The following is a 13,915-nucleotide window of genomic DNA, read 5'->3' as shown; positions in this document are numbered from 1 at the left end:
TGTTTTTGGGGATGTTCTTGTAGGTCCACTTCTTCTACCCGATCTATAGGATCTGGCATTTTGTTTGGACCAAAATGTTCTTGGTTTCCAAGAACTTTTCATTCTTTTATTATAGGAATTATTTCTGAATTTCTTCCTTTTAAATCCCTGTGATCTGTTTCCAATGATCGTTGGAAGATCATTTTATTTACAACATAAAGGTGTATGTTTATCTATACCCCTTATTTTCTTGTAGTTCTTCTGTAATGCTGCCATATGGCATCATTCTGCCAATTTTCCTTTCAAAAAGGAGGCACGTCTTGCCAATGTATCAAGATTACCTGGAACGTATTCTTTAATCAGCATTTCTCTCTAGGAACTTGGCATTTTTGCGAAAAATAGCTGAATAGCTACATTTTTCTCGACTCCCGAATTCCATCTGTATTTAGTGAATAACATGATATATTCATCAACTAAACATATATCATGTAATTCGAGACTATACAGAGCTTGAGTATATCTTCTCTTTCTATCTGTATCTTGATTATTGAAATAGTCTACCCCTATGAATTGTGCTTTAAATAGGGTGGTCATTCTTCCTCCAATCTCGCTGAGAGATTCTCCTGCTAAGATTTATTCCTTAGTTTTTGGCATAGTCATCTCCCAAGCGATCTTGACAGATCCCATTAGACTCATTTCTAGAAGTTTAATGAATCCTTCTTTATTGAGATCTAATGTTCCTGCTGCTATTCTCATAGCTGATGTCCAATCATCTATGAGATCTTCTCTATTTTTGAAGTCCAGAACATCAAGGTTTAACATAACCCCATAAGGATGTATCGGGTCTAAAACAGTTTTTCCATAAGAAGTTTGATGTAGTGGTATCTTACTCCTTTTTGATCTGGTTCCTGCTGGATGTGAATTTTCTCCAACATGGAACTCAATATGTGGTTTTTCTGTTTTAACCACATATCTTGGGGGATTCCCTATGAGTTGTTCACCCTCAGGGAAATTCATTTTTAGATCTACCACTTTGAGATTCGCAAAAGAATCCGCAAGATCTTGTAGATCCTCGAGATTTAATCTTTTTAAAGTAGTCATCATGTAGTGTTTTTTTTTCTGATACTGCTTTTATAAGATTAATCATCATTTCATCAGCGTTAAAGGTTTTTGAACCATTTTGGTTTTACCTTTCTGATGTAACAAAGGTTCGGTACCAAACGAGAGTGGTAACCTTCTTCCTGTATTTCCTTTTCTAGAACTAGAAGCGTGTTCTAGATTTATAATTTTAGTTTGAAGATCCTTTAGAGTTCCAAGAATTTCTTCTTGTTTCTTAAGGATTTCTTCAGTCTGCCGAGGTATTTCATACAGCTGATTGCTGTAATATTGTACCGTCTTTTGGATTTCTCTAAGATCTCGAGAGAGTTTAGAGGAATCTGGGGTAATCTCTAAAAATTGAGAGTTAGAAATCATCTTTCTTTATCCCTTTAAAATTGAGAGCATTAATCACAACCTGTTGTAAGTAATCTATTGTAAATAGATTGACTTGTTTATAGAATTTCATATGAATAAAATCTTCTTGATTCAAACCTTCGTTTGAAGTCATTTTTTGTAAAAATCTTCTTTTCAACAAAGAAAAGTATGAATTAATGAATAATATTATGTCTGAATAATTAACCTAAAGCTCTGATACCATTTTTGCGGATATTCTTTGTACCATAATTAAGCACAAAATCTTCAGATTTTAGCATAAAGTCTTTAGATTTTAAGCATAAATAAGCATAAATCAAGTACAAGAATTAAACATTTAATTATTCAAGTTTGGTGGTCCTAGGGAGCTATTGCAAAGAATCTTATGGGTAGGGAGATAGGACAATGTCAAGTTTGGGTTTGGGGATTTATCACCAATTTGCTCTTAAGATTTTGTCTTCCAAATTTATTTGCTAAGAGAGAGAATAAGAGATATGTCCACTTTCAAACCCACGTGATATAATTGAGTAATATGATAAATTAATGGACACATGTCAACACCATAACAGTGTAGCAGGAAGTGTAGCATACGATGTAGCGGAAATTTTTTTCCGGGCCTCACCCGTTAGAGGATTAACATATAGGACATGACCTCGCTCTTTAACTAAAACCAATAATTCACTCATAAAATCATTCTAACTTAAAACCAATAAGTTACTACCAAAATCCATCAAACTTAAATCCAAAAAATCAATCTCAAATTTTATATTCCTATTCAATATAAATACTAATCTTAAGTAGTTCTTCCTCATTCTAAATATTAATCTCAAGTAGTTCATTCTCACCAATATCATATATTTTAAATTCTAATTTCCCATCAAGATCATGAATCATCTCCACAAAATTTTCTCTAATCCCGTTAATTTTATTAAAGAAATTATTTCATGAAATTGAACTCTTTAGTTTGAAGGCTTGAGTATTTCATTTTAATTATTTTGTCATCGATAACTCTTGAAGAATTATTTTTATGCCAAATTTTTTACACCTAATAAGATAAGTGTGACATTGTTTGATTTGATGTATTATTAATCTATGTATAACTTATTCCAATTAATGTCGTCTTATTTTCGTCATATTATTTATCTATTTATTAATTAATAATTTTACATCAATTAAATCAAATAAATTATAATCTATCCATCAAATCAAATAATGTATTAACTATTTTTTTTATTTATTTTTAATTTATATTATATTACTTATCTATGAATTACTTATCTTATCACTCAAACCAAACATAAGAGAGGTGATCGCAGATGACCCTAAAGTACACGGTCCAATGCTCCCAAATTATCCCAACTTCATTCATACCTTTCTGGAAAAAAAACCAAGGAACTTTTGAGCTTAATTTACTGCCAGAATTCGGCTTTCGAATCCAATCATGGGCAAATTTGCTTAAAATACTCAAACACAAACTCAAATTTGCATTCCGTCCTTGTCAAAAAAAAAATTGTGTTTGCACTCCCTGATCTTCACAAAAATATTTTTATACTTCCTGGCTCACATGTTTTTTTACGGGTGAAAATCGGTACAAAATTTTATAAATATGATACTAATATATGATATTTGAGCACTAACAGATTATATATGACACAAAAGATAAAATTTTGGGGACAAAATTTGAGCAATTTTATTTATATCAATGCTTACAACACAAGTTTGAATACTCAATAATCATACATTATTATCATATCTAAAACAATTGATACTTCAATATCATATATTAGTACTATATTTCTAATGTCTTGCACCGTTGTTCATTAAAAAAAAGACGAATATGTAATTAATCCTAATAAGTTGCATACATTTTTTAGTACTCAAAAATCATATATCAATACCAAATTTGAAGCAATTTATGCTCAAATATAATGTACTAATACTGTATTTTCAATGTTTTGTACCGTTTTTTATCCGAGAAAAAATATACGGCATCGGGGAGTGCATAACATTTTGATATGGATTAGGGAGATTAAACAAACATTTTTCAGACAAAATCTAGCTGCATACAAATCATTACAATTGAATTTGGGAATTTAAATCAAATTTACACCTCATAAATACCGTTTTTTTCAAAATATATTTACTTTTATTTTTTTTGACGTTTTGGATCAAATAACATTATATTATTAAATTCATAAAAAAACATAGAGATTATTGTTTACACTTTAAAAAGTGTTAATAACAATCTAACTTATCTAATTAATTTAATATTAGACAAATTTACCCTTATCATATCTTCCCTTGTATAACAGAATTTTGATTTATTGGAAAAAAAATCATATAAAAACTTTTATTTTAGTATTAATATTTTAGAAAGTTTGGAACATATTTGAAACGCTTACTACTAATAAATGCGGAATTTTTTTTAAAAATAATACTACTATACATACATGCCCATACATATATGTATATAAAAATAACATACTTTTTCTTAAATAACCTGAAAAATATTAAATAAATAAATCCTTAAAAATGTTTCATGCATCAATAATAAACAATGCTGTTGAAAAATCTCATATGCGAAAACAATAATAAAATAAAACATGTTTCAAAACTCAACATAATAAATTAAATAGCTGCGACGGTCACGGGGTCCACTGCTCCGCGAGCTCATAAGTCCTCACCACCGGTAGGATCTACATAAACGTCATCATGCTCATCTGCACCATATAAGCGTAGTGAGCCTAGGGGCTCAACATGTCTAATCCTTTATAACAAGGTTAAAAATAATGCATCACATAATTACTAATACATATATATGTACATGAGCATGCATGAAAATATTTTCATCACATAATAAAATTGCTGAATCATAAACTGAATCATAACCATAATCATAAACATATTATTTCTTCATCATATATAACATAATTGAGCAATGCTTTTGAAACCTGAAGATGGTCCTATCCATAAGTGTGACGCGCATGTGTCGACTGATCAGTCTCCTGAACCAACGTACGATGGCGGTGATAAATCACCTCTTATGGTAGTAAACTACCGAATTATATGGTGGATAACCACCCCTATGATAGTAAAACTACCGAATCATATGGTGAAAAACCACCCCTATGTCACACATACTTCAATTTCCACCAAAATATTTTATTGCTCATCATTTACATAATTATATACATAAGAAATTTCATGAATGCATGCACTGAAAATATGTCCGTAATATATATTTAATTAATTTTTCATAATATACTTAAAATAGACTTCATGCATAAAAATAATTAAATATATATATTTCGGACTTATTTATTTTTCATGGGTTGGTCCAGACTGCTGATCACTCACTCTAAGCCCATTAAACTTAAATAAAATCCAATAATCATATCTTAGCCCAAATAACTTGATTAACTTAATTGGGCCTAAATAAAAATATTTAAGCCCATTAATTTAATTAAACCCAATAAAATTCTAGACTGACCCAAAATCCACTGACTGGCCCAAAAATATTCATGGGCTTCCAAGCCCATAAAAATTATTAGGCTAACTTAAATAAATTATTTAAGGCCCAAATAAAATTATTTGGAGGTCCAAATAATTTTCTAACTAATTATTAAAGCCCAAAATACACTTAAACTATTAAATACTTAAAAATTAAAATACTCGAGCCCGGCCCACCTAAACCGGACCCAAACCCAACTGAACCGACCCACTACACCCCAGACCCGACCCGGACCACAAGACCTGGCCCAGACCCAGCCCCATCCCAAAACCCGAACCCCTACCCCCTGCTCCCTTCGGCCGCGAGCAGCAGGCCTTTAGGGCCTGCTGCCGCCCGGCTTCGGCCACCCCTGGCCGGAGCCGCGCCGCCCAGACGTAGCCCATGTCTGGGCGGTTCGAACCAGCACTAAGTCCCAGCCGCATGCATCCCACAGGAGCCTCCCCCGAGCCCCTTCCACCAACCCTAATATCGGCCGATCTGCACTTCCATCCTTCAACCTGTTCGGCCTAGCACAACTCAGACCCTAGCCCTGCCATGGTTTGACCTTAAGGACCCTAACAGACCCTCGAACCAACAACCAACAGCCCTGGACCGATCCATGTCAGAAATATGAGCATGCCATAGAGACAAGACAAGAAACGTGAGCATGGTGGAAAAGAAAATGCTATTAATGTATAAATCTGAATACCTCACGCATAGACCATAAAATTCCTGATGTAAAACAAAATAATAGCTTATATGATGTTGAAAGAAAAGAGTTAAACATGCCTTTGATTTAATACGAAGCTAGACCGCGTGAACGACTCCGGGACGACGGACCTACGAAGAACTCAAATGTTTCTTGAAGAAATCGGCTATGGAGGCTTGAGTTGCTGCTGTGGGAACGTGAGGAAGGGGGTGGAAGAAAGGTTGTCGGCTGAGTGAGATAGTGGTGGGGTTTGGGTAGGTTTAGGTTTAATAATAGGTTAATAATTAAAAATAATATGTATCTAGATAATATACCTAAAAACAAATATAATTAAAACTCTCTTATAATAATAATAATCTGATGTAAAAGCATAAATCCCGAAATTATAAATTAAGGGATTTTTAAAATTTAAATAAAGTCATTAAAATGACTTATTTTAGCTAAAAATCAACCCTTAAATAAATATATAACTAAATACTAAAATTTTCTTGACAAAATACCTTAAAATATTATTTTAAGGCTCATAAAACCCAATAAATATTTTTGGCTAAGAATTTTGGTATCTCGTCCGTCCACGGTTCCGTCTACGCGATCAAAACCAATAATTCCTTAAAAATCTAAAAATTCTAAAATAGCGGGTTAAATGCTAAAATAAATTAAATCATGCATATAATTCACATAATAACACATAAATGTCATTTAATCCAAATATAAATTTTAAATAATTATTTTCCTTAATTATGCATGCAAATTTACGTATTAAAATTTTCGGGTTTTACAATTTTCCCCCCCCCCCCTTAAATTAAATTTCGTCCTCGAAATTAAAGTGCTTACTCGAATAACTCCGGGTAGCGAGTCCTCATGTCTGCCTCGGTCTCCCAAGTGGCTTCCTCCTCGGAATGATTCTGCCACTGGACTTTGACCATCGGTATGACCCGCGTCCTCAATCTCCACTCATCTCTGGCTAAGATACGAACAGACCTCTCCTCAAATGCTAGATCTGGTGCTAACTGCAAAGGCTCGTAATCCAACACATGCGTCGGATTAGAGATGTATCTCCGAAGCATGGATACATGGAAAACGTTGTGCACTGCTGCAAGCCCTGGCGGTAGTGCTAAACGGTATGCCAAAGTGCCAACTCTCTCCAAGATCTCAAATGGCCCAATATATCTAGGATTCAACTTGCCTCTGCGACCAAATTTCATCACCCCTTTCATAGGTGATACTTTCAAAAACACATGATCACCTACTATAAACCCAAGATCTCGTCGTCGAGTATCAGCATAACTCTTCTGACGACTCTGAGCTGTCCTCATACAATCCCGTATCTGTGTCACAATATCGGCAGTCTGCTGTACAATCTCGGGACCAAGTAAAATCCTCTCGCCAACCTCATCCCAATGCAATGGCGATCTACATCTCTTCCCGTAGAGAGCTGCATAAGGAGCCATACCTATAGACGACTGAAAACTGTTGTTATAGGTAAACTTCACTAATGACAGTCTAGTCTCCCAAGAGCCCTGAAAATCAATGACACAAACTCTCAGTAGATCCTCAAGAATCTGGATCACCTTCTCCGACTGACCATATGTCTGGGGATGGAACGCTGTACTGAATAATAGCCGAGTCCCCAAAGCTGTGTGCAAACTCTTCCAGAATGCAAACGTAAATCTCGGATCTCTGTCCGATACTATCGATACTGGTATGCCATGAAGTCTAACAATCTTCTTGATGTAAAGCTCTGCATACTGCGTCAATGAGTAAGTAGTCCTCACCGGCAAGAAATGAGCTGACTTGGTGAGTCTATCCACGATCACCCAAATAGCTGCACATCCTCTAATACTCCTCGGAAGTCCAACTACAAAGTCCATCGTGATGTTCTCCCACTTCCACTCCAGAATGGGTAGAGGCTTAAGTAACCCTGCAGGACGCTGATGCTCTGCCTTGACATGCTGACAAGTCAAGCACTCTGATACAAATCGGTCAATATCTCTTTTCATATCGGGCCACCAATACAATGACTGCAAATCTCTATACATCTTCATACTTCCGAGGTGAATGGAATACGGAGATGTATGAGCCTCTATCAAGATCTCAATCCTCAACTGATCAACGTTCGGTACCCACATAAGACCACGATACTGAACGATACCATCAACAACTGTATAGAGAAGCCCGCCCTTGGCTTCATCTCTCTGCCTCAATCGCTGCAACTCCTCATCTGCAGGCTGTCCAACTCTGATACGATTCCGAAGATTCGGCTGTACCACTAACACTGCCAAACTCGGTGCCTGACCGCTCGAGTAAAACTCCAGCTCGACTCTGAATCTCCTCCTGAAGTGGCAACTGAACTGTCACACAAGATACCACTGAAGTCTTCCGACTCAACGCATCAGCCACTACATTAGCCTTACCCGGATGGTAGCTAATGTCACAGTCATAATCCTTAACTAATTCCAACCATAGGCGCTGTCTCATGTTCAACTCCTTCTGTGTGAAGAAGTACTTGAGACTCTTGTGATCTGTGAAAATCTTGCACTTCTCACCATACAGATAGTGCCTCTAGATTTTCAAAGCAAAAACCACTGCTGCTAGCTCCAATTCATGCGTCGGATAGTTCTGCTCATGAATCTTCAACTGTCTCGACGCATAGGCAATGACTCGGTCACTCTGCATCAATACGGCGCCCAACCCAAGCTTAGACGCGTCCGTGTAAACCACTAACTCCTCGTGTGGAACAGGCATCGCCAACACTGGCGCAGATGTGAGTGCTTCTTTAAGTCGATTAAAGCTCATGTGACAGTTTGAACTCCATATAAACTTCGCATTTTTCTTGGTCAAGGAAGTCAAGGGTACTGCAATAGAAGAAAAACCCTTGATGAACTTCCGGTAGTAGCCTGCTAAACCCAAGAAACTGCGAATCTCTGAAGCATTCTTCGGAATTCCCCAATCCTGCACTGCCTGCACTTTCGTCTGATCCACCGCTATCCCATCTTTCGAAACTATATGGCCAAGAAAAACCACCTACTCTAGCCAAAACTCGCACTTATTGAATTTCGCATACAGTCGATGCTCCCTCAAAGTCTGCAATGCTGTATGCAAGTGCTGTCTATGCTCCTCAATGCTCCTCGAGTAGATCAAGATATCATCAATAAAGACTATGATAAACTGATCTAAGTACGGCTGAAATACGCGGTTCATGAGATCCATGAAGACCGCTGGAGCATTGGTCAATCCAAACGGTATTACTAAGAACTCGTAATGCCCATAGCATATCCAGAAAGCAGTCTTAGATACATCTGCATCTCTGATCCTCAACTGATGATAGCCAGATCGCAGATCGATCTTAGAGAAAACCGAAGCTCCCTGCAACTGATCGAACAAATCCTCAATCCTCGGCAGTGGATACTTGTTCTTCACAGTGACCCTATTGAGCTCTCGGTAATCGATACAAAGTCTCATGCTACCATCCTTTTTCTTCACAAACAACACTGAAGCTTCCCAAGGAGAAAAGCTAGGACGAATAAAGCCCTTCTCCAACAACTCTTGAATCTGCTCCTTCAACTCTTTCATCTCAGTAGGAGCAAGTCGATACGGTGCCTTAGAGATAGGCACAACACCTGGTATCATATCAATACTGAACTCCACCTCTCTAGCTGGTGGGACTCCCGAAACGTCCTTCGGAAAGACATCTGAAAAGTCACAAACCACCTCTATATCTGACAATGATCTGCTAGGTGGTTCTGATGAAGTGACTACACTGGCGAGAAACCCCTGACAACCACGTTTCAATAACTTCCTCGCACGTGTATAAGAGATAACAAGCGAGATCTCACTGCTCGGAGATGCATAGAAAACAAACTGGTAGCCTACCACTGGTTTCACTGCCACTGTCCTCTGCCGAAAATCAATCACTGCTCCGTTGACTGACAACCAATCCATACCCAAAATCAGATCGAATCCAGTCAATGGTAAAACTACAAAATCTGCTCTGATAGTATGTCCCTGTAACTCCATCTCCAAATCTCTGTAGACGCTAGTGGTAGTAAGAATCTGACCAGACGGCATAGTGACATCGTAACCTGTAACAGCAACCTCAGGCTTGATGCCTACCCGCCTGATAAACTCTAGGGAGATGAATGAATGCGTGGCTCCTGAATCTAGCAACGCAAACGTGGAATTTCCTCCCACTAGAATTCTCCCGGTGATTAAGGAGGTATCTGGGTCTGCCTCCTCAGCCTGCATGACGAACACCCGCCCAGTGATGTTCTTTCTCTTCGGGTAGTTATATGAAACATGCTCTGGCTCCTTGCAAACATAGCATACATTGGACCCCACTAGACACTTCCCGGTGTGCGGCTTCTGACACTGCGGGCAGATCGGAACTCCTCCAGTATTAGGGGCCCCGCCCCTCTGCTGCTGTTGTGGCTGACGCCCCTGAGGCCTCTGCTGCTGTCCCTGCTGATTCGGGCCCTTAGACGGCCCAGTATACGGCTTCTTCGCAGGAGGCTGCGAAGTCGCCCTCTGATACCCTGGCTGAAACTGCCTCTTACTCTGCTGCTCTCGCTGCATCTCTCGCCTCCCTTCCTCAGAACGTAATGCTCTGCTAACTGCCTCCTCATAAGTAGTGACATCCAACATGCGAACGTCATGCTTGATGTCAGCCCGCAAACCATCCACAAATTGCCTCAACTTATCCGGCGCACTGTCAGCAATAAGAGGCACGAAACGACACCCTCTCTCGAATTGGGTGATGTAATCCACCACAGACTTGTCTCCTTGGAGGAGACTCATAAACTCCCGGATCATGCGACTGCGCACATCCTCAGTGAAATACTTGGCATAGAACATGCGTCTGAACTCTATCCAAGTCAATGTAGGTAGATTCACACCTCAAACCGCACCTTCCCACCAAGAGGCTGCATCACCTCTCATCATATACACTGCACACTTCACCTTGTCAGCATCAGTGATCCCCATGTAGTCAAATATGGACTCCAGTGATCGAATCCACCCCTCAGCAATGAGTGGATCAGTGGTGCCGACAAACTCCTTAGGTCCCTTCTTCTGGAACCACTCGGCAACATCCTCATCATGTGTGAGCCTAGGACGTGCCGCTTGCTGCTCCAACAGAGCAGTAATCCCAGCCATCATGTTAGCATTGGCCTGCTCCAATGCTGAGAGAGGGTTCTGCGGAGCTTGAGGTGGAGGTCCCCCTCGCCTATTCATCTGTCTCGGAGGCATTCTGCACTACCACATATTTTCTTTACGTAAATCGCAATGCATAACTAAAGGTTTCAAAAGTCTTACTGAACATGAAATATTTAAACTTAATACATAAGCTCCTTCTAAATCTTATTAAAGCATTTAAAACTTACAGACCGATAGTGAGATTTCTGAGCTTCACGTGACAGTAGACACCCTCCAAGGACCGCGCTCTGATACCAAATGAAATGCCTACTACTAATAAATGCGGAATTTTTTTTTTAAAAATAATACTACTATACATACATGCTCATACATATATGTATATAAAAATAACATACTTTTTCTTAAATAACCTGAAAAATATTAAATAAATAAATCCTTAAAAATGGTTCATGCATCAATAATAAACAATGCTGTTGAAAAATCTCATATGCGGAAACAATAATAAAGTAAAACATGTTTCAAAACTCAACATAATAAACTAAATAGCTGCGACGGTCACGAGGTCCACTGCTCCGCGAGCTCATAAGTCCTCACCACCGGTAGGAGCTACATAAACGTCATCATGCTCACCTGCACCATATAAGCGTAGTGAGCCTAGGGGCTCAACATGTCTAATCCTTTATAACAAGGTTAAAAATAATGCATCACATAATTACTAATACATATACATGTACATGAGCATGCATGGAAATATTTTCATCACATAATAAAATTGCTGAATCATAAACTGAATCATAATCATAATCATAAACATATTATTTCTTCATCATATATAACATAATTGAGCAATGCTTTTGAAACCTGAAGATGGTCCTATCCATAAGTGTGACGCTCATGTGTCGACTGATCAGTCTCCTGAACCAACGTACGATGGCGGTGATAAATCACCTCCTATGGTAGTAAACTACCTAATTATATGGTGGATAACCACCCCTATGATAGTAAAACTACCGAATCATAAGGTGGAAAACCACCCCTATGTCACACATACTTCAATTTTCACCAAAATATTTTATTGCTCATCATTTACATAATTATATACATAAGAAATTTCATGAATGCATGCACTAAAAATATGTCCGTAATATATATTTAATTAATTTTTCATAATATACTTAAAATAGACTTCATGCATAAAAATAATTAAATATATATATTCCGGACTTATTTATTTTTCATGGGTTGGTCCAGACTGCTGATCACTCACTCTAAGCCCATTAAACTTAAATAAAATCCAATAATCATATCTTAGTCCAAATAACTTGATTAACTTAACTGGGCCTAAATAAAAATATTTAAGCCCATTAATTTAATTAAACCCAATAAAATTCTAGACTGGCCCAAAATCCATTGATTGACCCAAAAATATTCATGGGCTCCCAAGCCCATAAAAATTATTAGGCTAACTTAAATAAATTATTTAAGACCCAAATAAAATTATTTGGAGGCCCAAATAATTTTCTAACTAATTATTAAAGCCCAAAATACACTTAAACTATTAAATACTTAAAAATTCAAATACTCGAGCCCGGCCCACCTAACCCGGACCCAAACCCAACTAAACCGACCCACTACACCCCAGACCCGACCTGGACCACAAGACCCGACCCAGACCCAGCCCCATCCCAAAACCCGAACCCCTACCCCCTGCGCGGCCAGCAAGCCTTTAGGGCCTGCTGCCGCCCGGCTCCAGCCACCCCTGACCGAAGCCGCACTGCCCAGACGTAGCCCACGTCTGGGCGGTTCAAACCAGCACTAAGTCCCAGCCGCATTCATCCCACAGGAGCCTCCCCCGAGCCCCTTCCACCAACCCTAATATCGGCCGATCTGCACTTCCATCCTTCAACCTGTTCGGCCTAGCCCAACTCAGACCCTAGCCCTGCCATGGTTCAACCTTAAGGACCCTAACAGACCCTCGAACCAACAACCAACAGCCCTGGACCGATCCATGTCAGAAATATGAGCATGCCATAGAGACAAGACAAGAAACGTGAGCAAGGTAGAAAAGAAAATGCTATTAATGTATAAATCTGAATACCTCACGCATAGACCATAAAATTCCTGATGTAAAACAAAATAATAGCTTATATGGTATTGAAAGAAAAGAGTTAAACATGCCTTTGATTTAATACGAAGCTAGACCATGTGAACGACTCCGGGACGACAGACCTACGAAGAACTCAAATTTTTCTTGAAGAAATCGGCTATGGAGGCTTGAGTTGCTGCTGTGGGAACGTGAGGAAGGGGGTAGAAGAAAGGTTGTCGGCTGAGTGAGATAGTGGTGGGGTTTGGGTAGGTTTAGGTTTAATAATAGGTTAATAATTAAAAATAATATGTATCTAGATAATATACCTAAAAAAAATATAATTAAAACTATCTTATAATAATAATAATCTGATGTAAAAGCATAAATCCCGAAATTATAAATTAAGGGATTTTTAAAATTTAAATAAAGTCATTAAAATGACTTATTTTGGCTAAAAATCAACCCTTAAATAAATATATAACTAAATACTAAAATTTTCTTGACAAAATACCTTAAAATATTATTTTAAGGCTCATAAAACCCAATAAATATTTTTGGCTAAGAATTTTGGTATCTCGTCCGTCCACGGTCCCGTCTACGCGATCAAAACCAATAATTCCTTAAAAATCTAAAAATTCTAAAATAGCGGTTTAAATGCTAAAATAAATTAAATCATGCATATAATTCACATAATAATACATAAATGTCATTTAACCCAAATATAAATTTTAAATAATTATTTTTCTTAATTATGCATGCAAATTTACGTATTAAGATTTTCGGGTGTTACAATATTTTATGGGATATAATTAAAATATAAAATAATAAAAATATTGTATTTTGATATTAAAATTTAATATTATTTATATTTTATCCTAAATTTTAGAATGATATACGAATAGTTATTTTTTTTCTAAAAAAAAAAAAACAATATTGGATATAAAATTTATCAAAATTTTATTAAAGTTTAATATAAAATACAAAATATTTTAAAATTTAAGTTATCAAAATTTTATTAAAGTTTAAAATA

Source organism: Henckelia pumila, chromosome 4, assembly GCF_033568475.1.
Source record: "Henckelia pumila isolate YLH828 chromosome 4, ASM3356847v2, whole genome shotgun sequence".
Lineage (NCBI taxonomy): Eukaryota > Viridiplantae > Streptophyta > Magnoliopsida > Lamiales > Gesneriaceae > Henckelia > Henckelia pumila.
The sequence above is the reverse complement of the archived record's forward strand: the minus strand, read 5'-3'. Positions refer to the sequence as shown.